Source organism: Artemia sp. Qi Xiang Cuo, chromosome 5 (assembly GCF_049724085.1).
Source record: "Artemia sp. Qi Xiang Cuo chromosome 5, ASM4972408v1, whole genome shotgun sequence".
In the NCBI taxonomy this organism is placed as follows: domain Eukaryota; kingdom Metazoa; phylum Arthropoda; class Branchiopoda; order Anostraca; family Artemiidae; genus Artemia; species Artemia sp. Qi Xiang Cuo.
Genome location: NC_142798.1, coordinates 76,646,005 through 76,662,181, shown reverse-complemented (window position 1 = coordinate 76,662,181; position 16,177 = coordinate 76,646,005). Strand labels below are relative to the sequence as shown.

The window sequence follows — 16,177 nt, the reverse complement described above, 5'->3', positions numbered from 1 at the left end:
AAACACTTTTGGTCAAGTCCTTACAGAGGAGTAAGGACCTTACCTTAACTTTTGCTCCTCCAGAGGTGCACAGGGTGCCAGTGAGTAGCTTCTAGGCCTCTCTGAAGTGATGCGCTGCGTCTGTGTGCTGCCACTCAGGAATAAGACTTGTAACAGAGGAGTAAGACCTCCTTAAAAAGGAGTAAGACCTCCATTGCAAAAAATGGAAGAACAGGTAAATTATTATAAAAACTGTATGAACTTACTGGGGGGCAATGTGAACATACAACAAACCATGATATCAGGGTTTTGATTACAAGGCGAGATATTTGTGGTAACGCAGTGGATTGATCTCTGCTTGGCAATATGGAGCCTGGAGGTTGATCCCAGTTGCATCAAGTTTGAGATATAGGCTTGCTACGTGCCCCCCTCTCCCTTGAAACAAACAATCTTCGACATACTATGCGCCATCAATGGCTCTGTAGGATCTTTATGCTTTTTTTTAATCAGTGACTGTCATTTTTTCAGGATCCACAGGGCTAGCAATACTGGTCATGTAAGACTAGTCTTGATAATTATGCATGGGTAAATGTATTTTTCTTAACCATATGAATTGGTTGTAACTTAAGAGAGATTAAAGTGGGTATTATTTTTTCTCAAAATAGAAGCTTTTTACATTAGCAAAAAGTGTATCTAGTTTTAAGTCTTGCAATGAAAAACCCTAGGCACTTTTCCAATTTCCCAAGTCGACTCTTCTATTCTAGGCTTTTCCAATTATAGCCAGAAATACAAGAAATCGAAAAAGCTGTGTAACACGCTAGAGTATAGCCCATTCCCCCTTCGAAAAACAATAAATCAATAAAAATCGTTTCCACAAAGTTGCCTGTTGTTATTTTTATTATCTTACCTGACTAGCCAGGCCGTATTCAGTTTTTTGGGGGGGAGGGGGGGGGGTACAAAAAAAACGTATCAAAAATTTGATTATATGAATTTTTGTTAATTTTTTACGAGTCGAAATTTTCTCGGGGAGTGGGGCTGGGGTTCAAACCCGGTACCTCCCTCCCCCCATGGATGCCGGCCTGGAGTCAATTATAAAGCAAGGATTATTGAAACATTGTTGATCATAAGATCATACCAACATCTTCCTGGTATAGGGCGGGGGCTGGGGGTCTACAGGAATGATCCCAGGTATTACTAGAATTTTCTGAAGTTCTATTGTAAATTATCCTCAGTGACAGTACCTGCATAAACTCTAGAATAGTCTTAGATACAAAATTTGTTTGTTCGGTAAATTGCTGGTAATTGCTGAAAAGCTGGTTCGGTAAATTCTTCTTTTAAAGCTGAAAACTCTTGACGTTCAATCCGCCCTGCACAAGGTGATTTATTCGTCATATTTTTGTGTTTGCCCTTGAAACATCCCATATAATAGTCGGCAGCTGGGTTGACTTCACATCCTACAGGTAACATTTCGAGACGCTGGTCGTCAATAGTTTAATGGACAATTGTCTCAATTCGCTTTGTCTCGCAAGGATTCTTTTGTGTTAAGCTAATGCAGGAGTGAATGTCTGCCTGCTTTAACCCTTTTCATACTAGTAGCAAAGCATATTTTAAGTTAATGGGAGACTTCGAGCATATTTTCGTGCTTTTGATCATTTTCATCCAGGTCTTACCGTTTCTAAAATCGTGTTGGAACAAGGCTGACTCGATTTTCAGTCCTTCTCAATTTGCCCAAACATGCTGAAAGAAGCTGATAAATCAGTTGACGGGGTATTAACCGTAGACAGTGCTTTTTTGTTGGTCTAGTTCACTGTCAGTCAAAGTTGATTTACTACATTCAAGGTGACTTCCCCCCTTTATGACTTGTCATCTCTGTGACTAACTCCGGAATCTGGCAAAAATTTAATAATCCCTGAAATGGGCTGACATTACCCATATCAGTGGTGTCTTCTCTATTCTAGTCACCTTATTTCTTCTGCATCATCTGCCAGTTTTCCAGTCTTCTTTTCAGCTCTGTTAATTTTTGTGTATGGGCACGAATTGCAATCAATTCCAACAGATTAGGAATTGTCCCCCCCCCCACCCTCGCTTCAACCTGATTCAGGACATTTAAGCTTATCACCCTCTATTAAATTTAATGCTTAAACCATTCGTTAGCATTCTTTCCTTTGTGCTCTTTACCACCGTTTCTGAAGTTATTGGCAGGGGTGAATCTACAACATTTGCATTGGGGGGGGGGGGAGAGGGGTCTACTTTTGGATATTCAAGGAGCATGGGCTATATAATAATCTCTTCTGTGCATTACGGGGGGGGGGGCAACTGCCCCCTCCTTACCCCTCCCAAACGACGCCCCTGGTTATAGGGTCTTAGATACTTTTTAGTTATCGGTTTCGGAGTAATGCGGTTTGTCTTTAAGAAAACTTGTGACCGCTGGTGACCGGTGCATAAAATATCTCATCAAGAATTTAACAATTATAGAATTAAATTAAGGAATATAATTAAATTAAATCAGAACTAAAAAAAACTAATTTGAAAATTAAAGCAGACTTCAATATGAGAATTAAATGAAGAATTGAATTAAATTCAAATAATTAATGAATTAAACCATTCCAAGAATTAAATTAATAGCATTTAGCTCAAAGGATAGGAAATTGAAAAATATGATGAGTATGATTCTTAGAAGCTACTAAATATATGCAGTTGTTAAAAATGTAGGGGAGAGGGGTGAAGACCGTTAAAAATCATTAAAGTAATAAATATGCAATTCCTTGTTGTGAATGCCTTTAGACTTGAGGGTTAAAAACCAGTGTTCAACTGTGCGTGTGCCTATTTTTTTTTCTTCACTATTATTATTTCAATTGCATACTACCACATGTAAGTATCTATTCAGCTTCCAATTCTTCATTCTTTAATGTTCCTTTGCTTCACTAGTTTACATTATTATCCCGTTTTCAATAACTTAGTAAGTGAAAACGGAAAAGCTTTATTCGTTTCTATAAAAAAATTAAGAGTTGGAGCCTAGTTCGCCAAGTTCATCCAATGAGATGGATCTGAAGTGCATTTATGTGCTTTAGATATTTCAAAAGCTTTTGACTCAGTTTGTCACAGCCAACTATGGTATTCTCTTACCCAGCTTGGAGTGAATTCGGTCAGGAGAGATCTTTTTTGGTAATATTCCTATTCGGTCTGGACTTAGGCGGGGGGGGGGGGGTTGTCACCATGCCTTTTTAATGCTTGTTTATACCCTGTGCTTTCTCCTATTTTTTCGTCGTGCTTTACGGGCCTAACTAATTTATCTTATATTACTTATGCAGATGATCTTTACTTATTAGCCGGCCAAAATTCACCCTAGCTAAGTCTACCCAGTTTGTTTCTAAACTTTTTGAAAAAATTGACCTCTTGCTTAATGCTGAAAAATATGAATATTTAGTTTTTAATGCTAAAAATCCAAGTAGTGATTTGAGTTGTAGTTCATCAAACAGTTCGTGGTAACGAACTGTAAGTAAGGAGCGACCCGGCTCAATGGTAACCGAAACTCTAAAAAACAGAATTTCTATACCAATAGATACATAAAAAAATCGGGTTTTCATGCTGATTTCATCAAGTCTCATCAAGGTTAATCTTACCCATCAGAAGTTACGAGCCTGAGAAAATGTGCCTAATTTTCGAAAATAGAGGGAAAGGCCCCCTTAAAAGTTATAGAACCCTTATGAAAATCACATTATCATATTCAGCGTATCAGAGAACCCTACTGTAGAGGTTTCAAGCTCCTATCCTATTTTTTGCCAGAAGAAAGATCACGGATGCGTGTTTATTTGTTTTTTTTTTCTTTTCCCCAGGGGTAATAATATTGACCCAGTGGTCCTATAATATCTTAGGAGGGCTCATTGGAACGGAAATTAAAAGTTCTAGTGCCCTTTTTAAGTCACCAAAAAAAATTGAGGGCAACTAGGCCTCCTCCCACGCTCATTTTTTTTCTCAGAGTCACCCAACTAAAATTTTGAGATAGCCATTTTGTTCAGCATAGTCGAAAATCTAATAAATATGTCTTTTAGGATGACTTAATCCCCCACAATTCCCAGGGGAAGGGCTGCAAGTTATGAACTTTGCCCAATGTTCACATATAGTATTGGTTATTGGGAAGTATACAGACATTTTCAGGAAGGATTTTTTTCTGGTGGGGGGGGGGGCTGTAGCAGGGGGTTACTCGGGAGAATCTTTCCGTGGAGGATGTCTCTTTGGGGTAAGGGACATTTCTATGAAGGGGGTGCCGGATATCCAAGCATTATTTGAAATATCATCAGAAATTAAATTAAAAAAAACAAACAAGTCCTTTCAACTGAAAGTAATAAGCAACATTACAACTTAAAACGAAGAGAAATTGTTGCGTATATAAGGGGGTTCTCCCCCAAGTCAATACCTCGCTCTTTACGCTACAGTTTTTTTTAGTGCTTTCAAAAGAGCTATCTATTCTAATTAAACGGCCTTTGTGATTCAGGGGTTTGTGAATTAAATTTGTTTTTATAACTTCTAACGTAAAGAGCGTGGTCTTGACCAAGGGGAGAACCCCCTCATATACGTAATAACATATACGTAATAAAAAAAAACAAAAAAAAAACAAGCGATACGGCTCAATAGTAATCCAAACTTTTAAAAACGGAATTTTGATGTCAATAAATGTATCAAAAGAATGTGTTGATAAAGCTGATTCTAAATATATAAATTTTATTAAGTTTAGTATTACTCATCAAAGGCTAAGAGCCTGAGAAAATTTACCCGTTTTTTTAAAGAGGGGGGAAACATCCCCTACAAGTGAAAGAATTTTAATGAAAATCACACCGTCAGATTCAGCGTATTAGAAAACCCTATTACACAGGTTTCAAGCTCATATCTGCAAAAATCTGCAACTTTGTATTTTTGCCAGAGGAAAAATATACGAATATAGAAAGTCGTTACGTAAGTTAATTTGTAAATTACGTCAGAACCAAATTTAGAGACAGCCATTTAGCAAAAGAAGAGTAAAATTTTTATGCGAATTTAGTTTACTTATTCAATGACAGTGAGCCAAAATAAAAGCTGCATTAAATAAAAAACGATCAGAAATTAAATAAAAAAAAACAAGTTTTTTAAACTGAAAGTAAGGAGCGACATTAAAACTTAAAATGAATAGAAATTATTCCATATATGAAAGGGGCTGTCCCCTTCTCAACGCCTCGCTCTTCACGCTAAAGTTTGACTCTGTCTCAAAACTCTAATTTTTAAAACAATAAAATACTTTAGCATAAAGAGCGGGGCGTTGAGGAGGGGACAGGCCCTTTCATATACGGAATAATTTCTGTTCGTTTTAAGTTTTAATGTCGCTTCTTACTTTCAGTTTAAAAAACTTGTTTTTTTATTTAATTTTCAGTTAAGCTGGTTCCTGCGTTGCGTTGGCTCGGGATTAGTATCGGCTCTTCTGATTCAGCTATCCGTGCTGGTGCACTTACTAATATTAAGAATAAGCTTAAAGCAGGTTATGCTAAAATTGTCCAAATCGTGGCTGACTTTCTCGTAAGGCCTTGGCTGAACTTTATTCTACACATTGTGACCATTCCATTCTTTTTCTAGCAGGTTTGCACCCATTTTTTAATACTAGTGATATGCAGGATATTGGAGTTTTGTATTTCCGCGATTGTAAATATCTTTTGTATTTGCCTCGTTGGTATAGAAACCGTAAGATTATTCGAATGTTTAATGCAACTGATATATTGACGATATAGATGATAGGCCTGCAGGCGGCTGGGTCCTTTTATTCCTCTTGAGCGATTGTTCTGATTTGCATTTGCTGTTCTTTATATTAATATTGACATAGGATTTTTTTTTTATTTCATATTACTTTGTATGCGTTTGTTTACCACCGTATGAGTGGGTTAGAAATAAATTATTATTATTGTTATTATTGGGTCATTTTCATCCTCTCGTGCGATTCTGATTTGCATTGTTTTTTTTTTATATTTGATATTGTTTTGCATATGTTTGTTTTGTATATCTTTTCCTTTTATTTTCTTTTGTTACTCCACTTTTTTTTCTGTAGTGTTAGTGGGTCAAAAATGAATTATTATTATTGTTTCTATTATCACATACTATTCGCACTGATTTATGGCTAAATCAAATGTCTAATTTCTTACTAAAAACAAGTCAGACAATTTTCACGTACTGCTGCTATAAGCAACCTTCATTGGTTAAGCGATCCCAAAATAAGTTCATAAAAACTTGTCTGCAGCTTGGGGGCTTCTTCCTACCACAAGAGCGCACTCTCCGCCCCCGGTGCTCTTCTTTGCGTCACGTGCACACGCTTCTACCTTGCGCAGCAAACTTTCGTAAAGGATAGCACACTTTCGCCGTTTTGCACCTCTTTGTATCCTGAATGACACACTTCTACCATTCCGCCCCTAATTTTGACCTGCGTGACACACTTTCACCCTGTGATGTACAAGCTTTTCGAAAGTGAACTAACCATTAGCATGTACGTGGGTCCTATTATTTGATACCGTGTGCATGGGCGTAGGCAGCATCTTGTCTAGGGGAAGGCAGCCGATTCTATGAGGGTGGGGGCTTATAAATGCTTCCCAAGGTCCTTTGAACATAGGTCTTTAGAAACTTGTCATTCTATATATCGCTAAAACTCGGCCTTTACTATTTTCCATATTCTACTTTTCCCAGAATACTATAATATATTACACCCAATATTCTACTTCAAATTTCCAGAAAACATAAAAGAAAATACAAAAAGCGATTTAACACAAGTCACATTACGATTAGATAACAGCTTCTTGTTCTAAGAATTCAATTCAAAGGTTTAAAGTTGGGCAATATTAAATATCAAAGCTAGTATAGGGGAAACCGGCCTACGATCAGCACGGCCCATGTTTAGCCAAAGCAAATAATGTAAATACAAAAACCTATTGGAACTTCTGGTGGATTATAAAAGCTCTGAGAGATGGCAATGTATCTTTATAAAATGCCTGGCCTTGATTAATGCTTTTACCAAAAATATCAGATCGAATCACGTTTTATGGTGAATAAATCTGAAATTTTGTTCATTTTTGTCTGAAGGCCTACGCTTAATTACGAATACTAGAAAAGCCATAAACTCACGTTGTATTCTTTTATTATTTGCCTGTCTTTTGGCAGATTTCAAGTCGTACGATCTTCACTGGTTTGTTGTTAGCATTTTATCATCCCGTGGGATAGTTGATTACCATCTTTGGGCACAACACCCGGGGTAGGTTCAGCATGCGGCACCAAGGTATCTGAAACTGGGCTATGTTTTTAAAAGCTGTTTAAACAGCAAATTTTAAGGTTGGAGGCAAGCTCAAAACCGAAAAATTGATTAATTCTGGCGTTGCTTAACCCTGTCAGACGAGTAAGTGACCTGAAATTCTATTTTTCCTGTTAAATTTCATTCAAGATAAAATGCTTAAAAGTAAAATAAGAGAAAAGAAAGAAAGGCAGCTGGGATCCAGAAGAAAAGAAAACAAGAGTTTTTTCTGTCTTAGTCGACAAAAAGTCAGTCGGATTCTCGGGAAGTACCATGGGTGTCCCTAGAGGAGTGCTGCAAGACTACATGAAAAAATTTGAGAAGCTGAATATCCCTCTACAAAGTCTAGACCTGAGTTTCTTTAGACCCTGTTACAACATATGATAAATATTTACAGAGCAACAAGTAAAAGGACTAAGAAATTACTTGACAATGATGTGCATTTCGACTTTACTCCCCTAGAAGCACGTAAGCTTGCATACACTTATGCCATTACTAAGAGTATAAAAGTGCCGGATAACTGGAAATGCAAAGGTAGTGGAGACGAGGTGGAATCAAACAATTTGTGCTAACGGGTAACCTGGTAATTGTAAGTGAGGACGGACCAAGCTCAATAATAACCGAAACTATTAAAAATGGATTTTTTACCAATAGATACATCAAAAGAATCGGATTCTTGTGCTGATTTCAAAAATATAAGTTTCTTCAAGTTTAGTCCTACCCCTCAAAAGTTAAGCGCCCGAGAAAATTTGCCTTATTTTCCAAAAAAACGAAAAAAACCCCCTAAACATCATAGAACCTTAATGAAAATCATACCATCAGATTAAACGCATCCGAAAACTCTTCTATAGGATGTTCAAGCTCCCTTCTGCAAAAAAGTGGACTTATGTATTTTTTGTCAGAAGAAGAATCATGAGTGCCTGTTTATTTGTTTGTTTATTTGTTTTTTTTTTGTTTTTTTATTATTTCCCCAGGGGTAATTGTATCGAACCAGGAGTCCTAGAGTATCGTTAGAGGGCTCATCTGAACGGAAATTAAAAGTTCTAGTGCCCTTTTTAAGTGACCAAAAAAATTGGAAGGCTACTTGGCCCCCACCCACGCTAATTTTTTTCCCAATGTCACCCAGTCAAAATTTTGAGCTAGCTAATTTGTTCAGCATAGTCGAAAATCTAATTAATATGTCTTTTGGGATGACTTAATCCCCCAGAGCTCCCAGGAGAACGGCTGTAAGTTATGAACTTTGCCCATTGTTTACATATAGTATTGGTTATTGGGAAGTATACAGACATTTTCAGGAAGGATTTTTTTCTGGTGGAGGGGGAGGGGGGAGGGGGTTACTCGGGAGAATCTTTCCGTGGAGGATGTTTCCTTGGGTAAGGGACATTTCTATGAAGGGGGCGCCGGATTTCCCAGCATTATTTAAAAAACGATCGGAAATTAAATTAAAAAAAAACAAGATTTTCAACTGAAATTAAGAAGCAACATTAGAACTTAAAACGAACAGAAATTATTACGTATATTAGGGGGTTCGCCCCTAAGTCAATACCTCGCTCTTTACGCTACAGTTTTTTAGTGCTTTCAAAAGAGCCATATATTCTAATTAAACGGCCTTTGTGATTCAGGGGTTTGTGATTTAAACAGAGTTTTAAATTTAGCGTAAAGAGCGTGGTATTGACTAAGGGAGAACCCCATCATATACGTAATAACATATACGTAATAAAAAAACAATAAAAAAAAATAAGCGATACGGCTCAATAGTAATTGAAACTTTTAAAAACGGAATTTTGATGTCAATAAATGCATCAAAAGAATGAGCTTATAATGCTGATTCTAAATATATAAATTTTATTAAGTTTAGTATTACTCATCAAAGGCTACAAACCTGAGGAAATTTACCTGATTTTTGAAAGAGGGGGAAACATCCCCTACAAGTGAAAGAATTTTAATGAAAATCACACCGTCAGATTCAGCGTATCAGAAAACCCTATTACATAGGTTTCAAGCTCATATCTGCAAAAATCTGCAACTTTGTATTTCTGGCCAGAGGAAAGATCACGGATGCATGTTTTTTTTGTTTTTTTTTCAGGGGTAATCGTACCAACCCAGTGGTCCTAGAAAATCAAGAGAGAGCTCATTCGCACGGAAATTAAAAGTTATAGCGCCCTCTTAAGAGACCTAAAATGCTGGAGGGCAACTTGGCCCCCTCCAACGCCCCTTTTTTCCAATTTCGTCTGATCAAAATTTTGAGATAGCCACTCTGTTCAGCATAGTTGAAAAACCCAAAAAATATATCTTTGAAGGTAACAAATTCCCCCTTGAGCCCTTATGGAAAGGTCTTAAATTTTTAAATTTCCAAATTGTATACATATAGTATTTGTTATTGGGAACTATGCATACACTTTTTTTTTTGGGAGGGGGGGGGCGAATTGTCTGCTGGGTTTTTTCCGCAAGGAAAATTGTCCTTGGGGAGGCAAGTTTCCAGGGAGGAAACTTTTCACGGGAAATTTTGCACTGTGGGAATACACCATCAGATTCAGCGTATTAGAGAACCCTTCTATTTAGGTTTCAAGCTCCTATCTGAAAAAATTTTGAATTTTGTATTTTTTGCCAGAAGAAATTTAAGGTTTGCGTGTTTTTTTTTTTTTTTTTTTTTTTTTTTTTTTTTTTTTTTCAGGGGGGATTGTATCGATCTAGTTATCTTAGAATATCGTGAGAGGGCTCATTCGAACGGAAATTAAAAGTTCTAGTGCCCTTTTATAAGTGACCAAATAAATTGGAGGGCAACTTGGCCCCCGCCCACGCTCATTTTTTTCCCAAAGTCACCTAATCAAAATTTTGAGATAGCCATTATATTCAGCATAGTCCAAAACCTGATTAATATGCCTTTGAGGATGACTTAATCCCCCACAGTTCCCGGGGGAAGGGCTGCAAGTTATGAACTTTGCCCATTGTTAACATATAGTATTGGTTATTGGGAAGTATACAGGCGTTTTCAGGAGGAATTTTTTCTAGTGGGGGGTCAGGGTCGGAGTAAAGTTTACGGGGGAGGATCTTTCTATGGAGGATATTTCCTTGGGGGAAGGAGCATTTCCAGATTTCCCAGTATTATTAAAAAAACGATCAGACATCGAATAAAAAAACAAGTTTTTTTCAACTGAAAGTAAGGAGCAACATTAACAAACGAACAAAAATTATAACGTATATGAGAGAGTTCGCCCCCGAGTCAATACCTCGCTCTTTACGCTAAAGTTTTTTAGTACTTTCAAAAGAGCTATCTATTCTAATTAACCGGCCTTTGTAATTCAGGGGTTTGTGATTCGAACAAAATTCGAACGTGAGCGTAAAGAGCGAGGTATTGACTAGGGAGCGAACTCCCTAATATACGTAATAAAAACATACGAATATAGAAATTCGTTACGTAAGTTACGTCAGAACAAAATTTCGAGAAAGCCAATTAGCCAAAAAGAGGAAAATTAATATGCAAATTTCGTTTTAATTATTCATGTACGGCGAGCCAATTAATTCAAAAACGTTCAGAAATTAACTAAAAAACACAAGTTTTTTTTAACTGAAAGTAAGGAGCGACATTAAAACATAAAACGAACAGAAATTATTCCGTATATGAAAGGGGCTGTTCCCTCCTCAACGCCTCGCTCTTTACACTAGTTTTTTTTTGTTAAAAAAAATAGAGTTGCGAGAAAGAGTCAAAATTTAGCGTCAAGAGCGAGCCGTTAAGGAGGGGACAGCCCCTTTCAAACACGGAATAATTCATGTTCGTTTTAAGGTTTAATGTCGCTCCTTACTTTCAGTTAAAAAAAACTTGTGTTTTTTAGTTAATTGCAGGTAAAGATTGGCGCCATGGTTTTATAGATCGCCTTAAAACTCTACCAGTAAGAACGCCCAAAGGTACAAGCGGATGATGGTGAACTGCTTTCAACAGTCATCGTACAGGAACTTTCTTTGACAACCTGGAGTGAGACCTAGATAAACAAATGTTCAGACCACAAGACATTTGGAATGTTGACGAATTGGGTCTGAAAAACATCCACGAGCTTGGAATATCATTGCACTGTTAGGCCAAAAATAAATAAGGAAGGTCACGTTAGCAGAAAAAAGTCAGTTGACCACGATTCGTGCTGGTGTTAATGCATTGGCAACACAGTACCTCTACTTATTTTCCCCCGGAAAGCAGTCTCTGTAAATTTTGCTTTAGGGAGCTTTACCAGGAACCATCATTATTGGCTCAGAAAATACTTTTGGCTGGATGACTGTGTCCCATTTTTTGCTTTATTTGTAGTATTTTATCAATCAATTCAAACCCTCCTGTATTTCTGAAAATAGACAACCAGATCAGCCGATAAACCATTGAATTGCTTGATCTAACTAAAAATAATGGTGTTGTACTTTTAACTGTCACTACCCAAACTACTCACAAACTACAGCCTCTAGAAAGGATAGTCATGGGGCCCCTTAAGGGTTACTAAAACCAGAAAGCTGTAAGTTTTATGACTACTCATAAATTTAAAACTATATCAGTTTAAAACATTGATGAGCTACGGGGGAAAGCATATCCAAGGGCATTCCCTCTTGAGAATATAGTCAGTGGCATGGGCGCCCATAAGGGGGGCACCCCCCCCCCCGGCTGAATGACGGTGTCATATATTTGTATTAATTTAAAAAACTTTCCACAGAAGAAGTTTTCAAAGAAAAGTAAATAGCTTTATTAAGCCAAAAATGGGCAAAAATAAAGTCAAATAATCTTCCAAGAGTAAAACTACCACACATCACTATAAACAATTAAATGAAACTCAAAACGAACAGAAATTATAGTAAATTGCCAATTCAAAACTCAAAACGAGCAAAAATTAACATTACTAGGGCTGACAACCCCCATGCCTTCTCAAGACCAGAACATAGCCTAGGCTTTACTGAAAAAAAAATGACCGTGAATTGTCAGTTTAATATACCTATACTGATATTTATTCCTTAAAATAAAAAATGGGTAAAAAAAGTGAGTAACATTTTTTTTTATTTATTTAAGTAAAAAAGTGAAAATATTTAAACATATTTTGTTTTCAGTAAAGCGCAAATTATGTTTTGGTCTTGAGAAGGCATGAGGGTTATCAGCCCTACTAATCTTAGTTTCTGCTCGTTTCGAGTTTGACTCAGCTATTTATTCTAATTCCTGTTCATTTTGAGTTTCATTTATTTATTGATAGTGATTTGTGCTAGTTTTACGCTTGGATGATTACTTGACTTCATTTTTGCCCATTATTGGCTTAATTCATCTCTTTACTTTTCTTTGAAAAACTTTTTTTGTGGAAAAAGTTTTTTAGATTATTTTACGTTCGTTTTCTATTGACAATGTCGTTTTAACGAAAACAATATTTTATATTTTTTCAGTTTTTTTTTCTATAAGAATCCATAGTTTGGCATAATTGTGGGGGTTTGACATGCCCAATATCCCTAAAGCCATAGCTGCTGGACTGTTCTACTTTGCTGAACAAAATAGTTGTCTCAAAATTTTGACTAGATGTGTTTGGGAAAATTTTGAATCGAATCAGCTTCTTTAAATGTTTCAATGATATTTCTAGCTATTATAGAGTGGTGCTTGTTTTGATTTAGTTCAACGTCCGCTTAAATATTTCTTATATTTAATTACTGAAGACATTGTTATATTCTCTTTGGACTATTGGCTACAAAATGGCTGTCACACAATTTCGATTTAAATGTATTTAGGAAAAAGAGGATATCAGGGAGAGGGGTGGGGCTATTTTCTCTCCATCACGCTTGACTCTTAAAATTGAACTAGAAGTATGCATTTCCAATCAAATGGGCCTCCTCTAAAGTTCACAGGATCACCTCTTCATAAAAGCCATACATCCCCCGGGGCATAATTTAAGCCCTTATCCCCATACTTTGGGGGGTTGTGTTAACCCCTAAAGGCCGTGTTGTGGGATCTTTGGACTATTTTTTAAGAAATGGCTATCTTAAAATTTCTATCGGATCCATTGGGGGAAAATGTGACGTGGGGGGGGGGTATAGCTGCCCTCCCATAAATTTGACTATTAAAAATGGCTCTTCAACTTCCGATTTCGAATCCAGTGAGCCCCCTCCGAAGTTTACACGATCACCGTTTCCATAAAAACCTGAAATGCCCTCGGGGCATCCCTTACAACCCTTGCCCTGAGGACTGTGAGGGGGTTCTCATCCTCAAAGACATTATTTCTACACTTTTAAACTACGTCAAACAAAATAACTATCTCGAAATTTTGACTGGGTGTTTGGGGAAATGATGGGCGTGGGAGGTGGTTGCCCTCCAATCACTTTTGACTATTAAAGAGGGCACTAGCCCTTTCAAATACCAACCGACTGAACCCTTTTTGAAGTTTCTATGACAACAAATGCGCATCTTAAAATTTCTGTCAGATGCGTTTCGGAGAAATAAGACGTGTGTGTGTGTGGGGGGGGGGGGGGCTATTTACCTCCTAATCATTTTGACTCTTAAAAAGAGCACAATAACTTCTGATTACCAATCCAATGAGTCCTTTTTGGAGTTTATACGACGACCATTTCTATAAAAACCTTATATGCCCCCAGGGCGTAACTTACAACCCTTGACCTGAGGGCTCTATGGGGGGGGGAAAGTCATCCTCAAAGACATATTTTCTGGACATTTCAACTACACTCAACAAAATGGCTATCTCAAAAATTATGATTGAATGTGTTGGGGGAAATGATTGGTGTACGGGGGGGGCGGGGTTCTGGATGACCTCCAATCACTTTTGACTGTTCTGATTACCTCTGATCAAATGAGAACTTCTGATTACCAATCAAATGAGTCCCCTCTGAGGTTTATACGACCAACCTTTCTATAAAACTTTATATCCCCTCAGGGCATAACTTACAACCCTTGCTCTGAGTGTTGTGGGGTTGTCCTTCTCAAAGTCATAATTTCCGGACTTTTAAACTACACTGAACAAAATAGATGTCTCAAAATTTTGATTGGATGTGTTTGGAGAACTGATTGACGTGGGGGAGGGGGAGCTGGTTGCCCTCTATGAGCTCTTTTCAAGTTCCTATGACATTTCTTTCTGTAAGTGGCCTGGTCTAAAAAAAAAACAACAATATATTGTGCCCACATCGCTCTTTAATTAGACAGCGCTATCGCGCTGCCTTTGATATTTTGTCTTGAGATTTCAATTATACAGCACTGAAGTGGCGATTAGACCAGGTAAGCCCCCCCCCCCCTGAAATTTAGCCTATGGGCGCCCATGGTCAATGGATTCAGATCAAGTGGGGTCTACCCCACTAACAGAGATGTCTTAAAGGATTATGAGTTCCTCTCGTCATATGTCTCAGACAAAATGCCTACCACATCTAGTGAAGCACTTACAAGAGAAGTTTCTATGCTCAGCGCAAGTACTGTGTGACATTTAGACTCCTTCTTTAACATAGATCCCGAAACAGACACAGCACAGGTTTTGTCTCTAAATGAGAAGCAAAGGTCAGCAGAAGATTTCTTAAAAGAAATCGTCCATGTATAACCCTTTCCAAAGGGCTGAACACGAATAATCGACAGGAAAAAAAATACGAAAAAGTCAGAATTGCTCACTGACACCCCTGTGAAAGAACGCATTACTGCTGAGATAAAAGCTGTATCTGCCAGGAAGGTCCTAGTCCTTGAAAGGAAAAATGTCACAGAAATGAAAAGGCTATAAAGCAAAAGGCATGTTTCTCATAACAAAAGTTGCAGTTGGAGTGATGATTGTAAATTAGCCTATATGCAAAAACTCTTCAAACTTCAGTATGGACGTTGAAGACGAGCCCCTATCAGAAACTTCCAATTTGACACTGAGAAAGTCAAGGCTGGTGATTACATTTTGGTTGAGCTGAAGAGCAAGAAAGGAAATCCTGTTCACCATATTATTATCAAAAAGAAGTAACTGAAGAACTTAAGGTCCACTTTCCGAAGGAGACTGGAATAATAGACTTTGCGCTATCTGACGAGATGGATAGTGTCTTAAAGACAGAAGTTGAAATGAAACTGCAACCACTGATAGGTGGAACATCAAGATTAGCGGAACAACTTACTTTTGGTGTGATCAGTCAATTTACAATTTGAAATCAATGCTCTTTAGTTTTTTTTTTAAACCTTACTGAAATTTATTTGTAGTTTCTTATACTGACCATATTCTTTCATAATTTTATAGCAGAAAAGTTTTAATGTTTCCTTGGCCGATTTTCTCTTTCTTTTGTCAGGTGGCCGAACGTAAACCAGAGACAGTCAAATTAGTACTGGGGTGGCCCACGCTCGGCACTTTTTACTACTTGCATAGAGACGTTTTTAGTTGGAAAAGTTGTGCAGTATTTTTAATTTTCTTCTTCAAGGAATAATTTTCTTTCTTCTTCAAATTGAATAAGTTACCTTTGCTTTGGCATACTCTGCAACTTTTTACCGCTTGAATCAATTCCTGGAGAATTAAAAAAGTTAAAGCCTGCCCATCGTGGACCAATCTCCTATCTATATATCCGACCAAAAATCAATAATGACTATCGAAACGTTAATATCTATATGAGAAACGATATTTGGAACTTTTTGTTTATTTCCAGCTTTTTTTTTTCTCACCTCCTCTCCTCTCGGTGACATAATAATCTTTTTCACTTAATTTTAAACTTTAATGTCACCTACACTAGCTTTTCCAGCTTTTTCGACCATTTACCAGTGAACAATCCAACAGAAAAATTCCGACATACGAAAAACTCTCGCTAATATCTTATGTAAATTTGGAGTTCTAGGGGGGGGGCTGCCCTCCCCTGTCCCCCTTCCCTACGCCCATGACCAAGTGATCTTCGATGTACTTCATATTTAGCCCAACAAAGCATAGCTAACAGTATACC

At 37.4% G+C, this 16,177-nt stretch overlaps 1 protein-coding gene across 1 annotated transcript in view; it reads left to right on the top strand.

Annotated features, from left to right (window-relative positions):
- Kat60 (katanin p60) overlaps positions 1 to 16,177 on the top strand; it is a 90,142-nt gene that overhangs the window by 47,067 nt on the left and 26,898 nt on the right. The window lies entirely within an intron of this gene.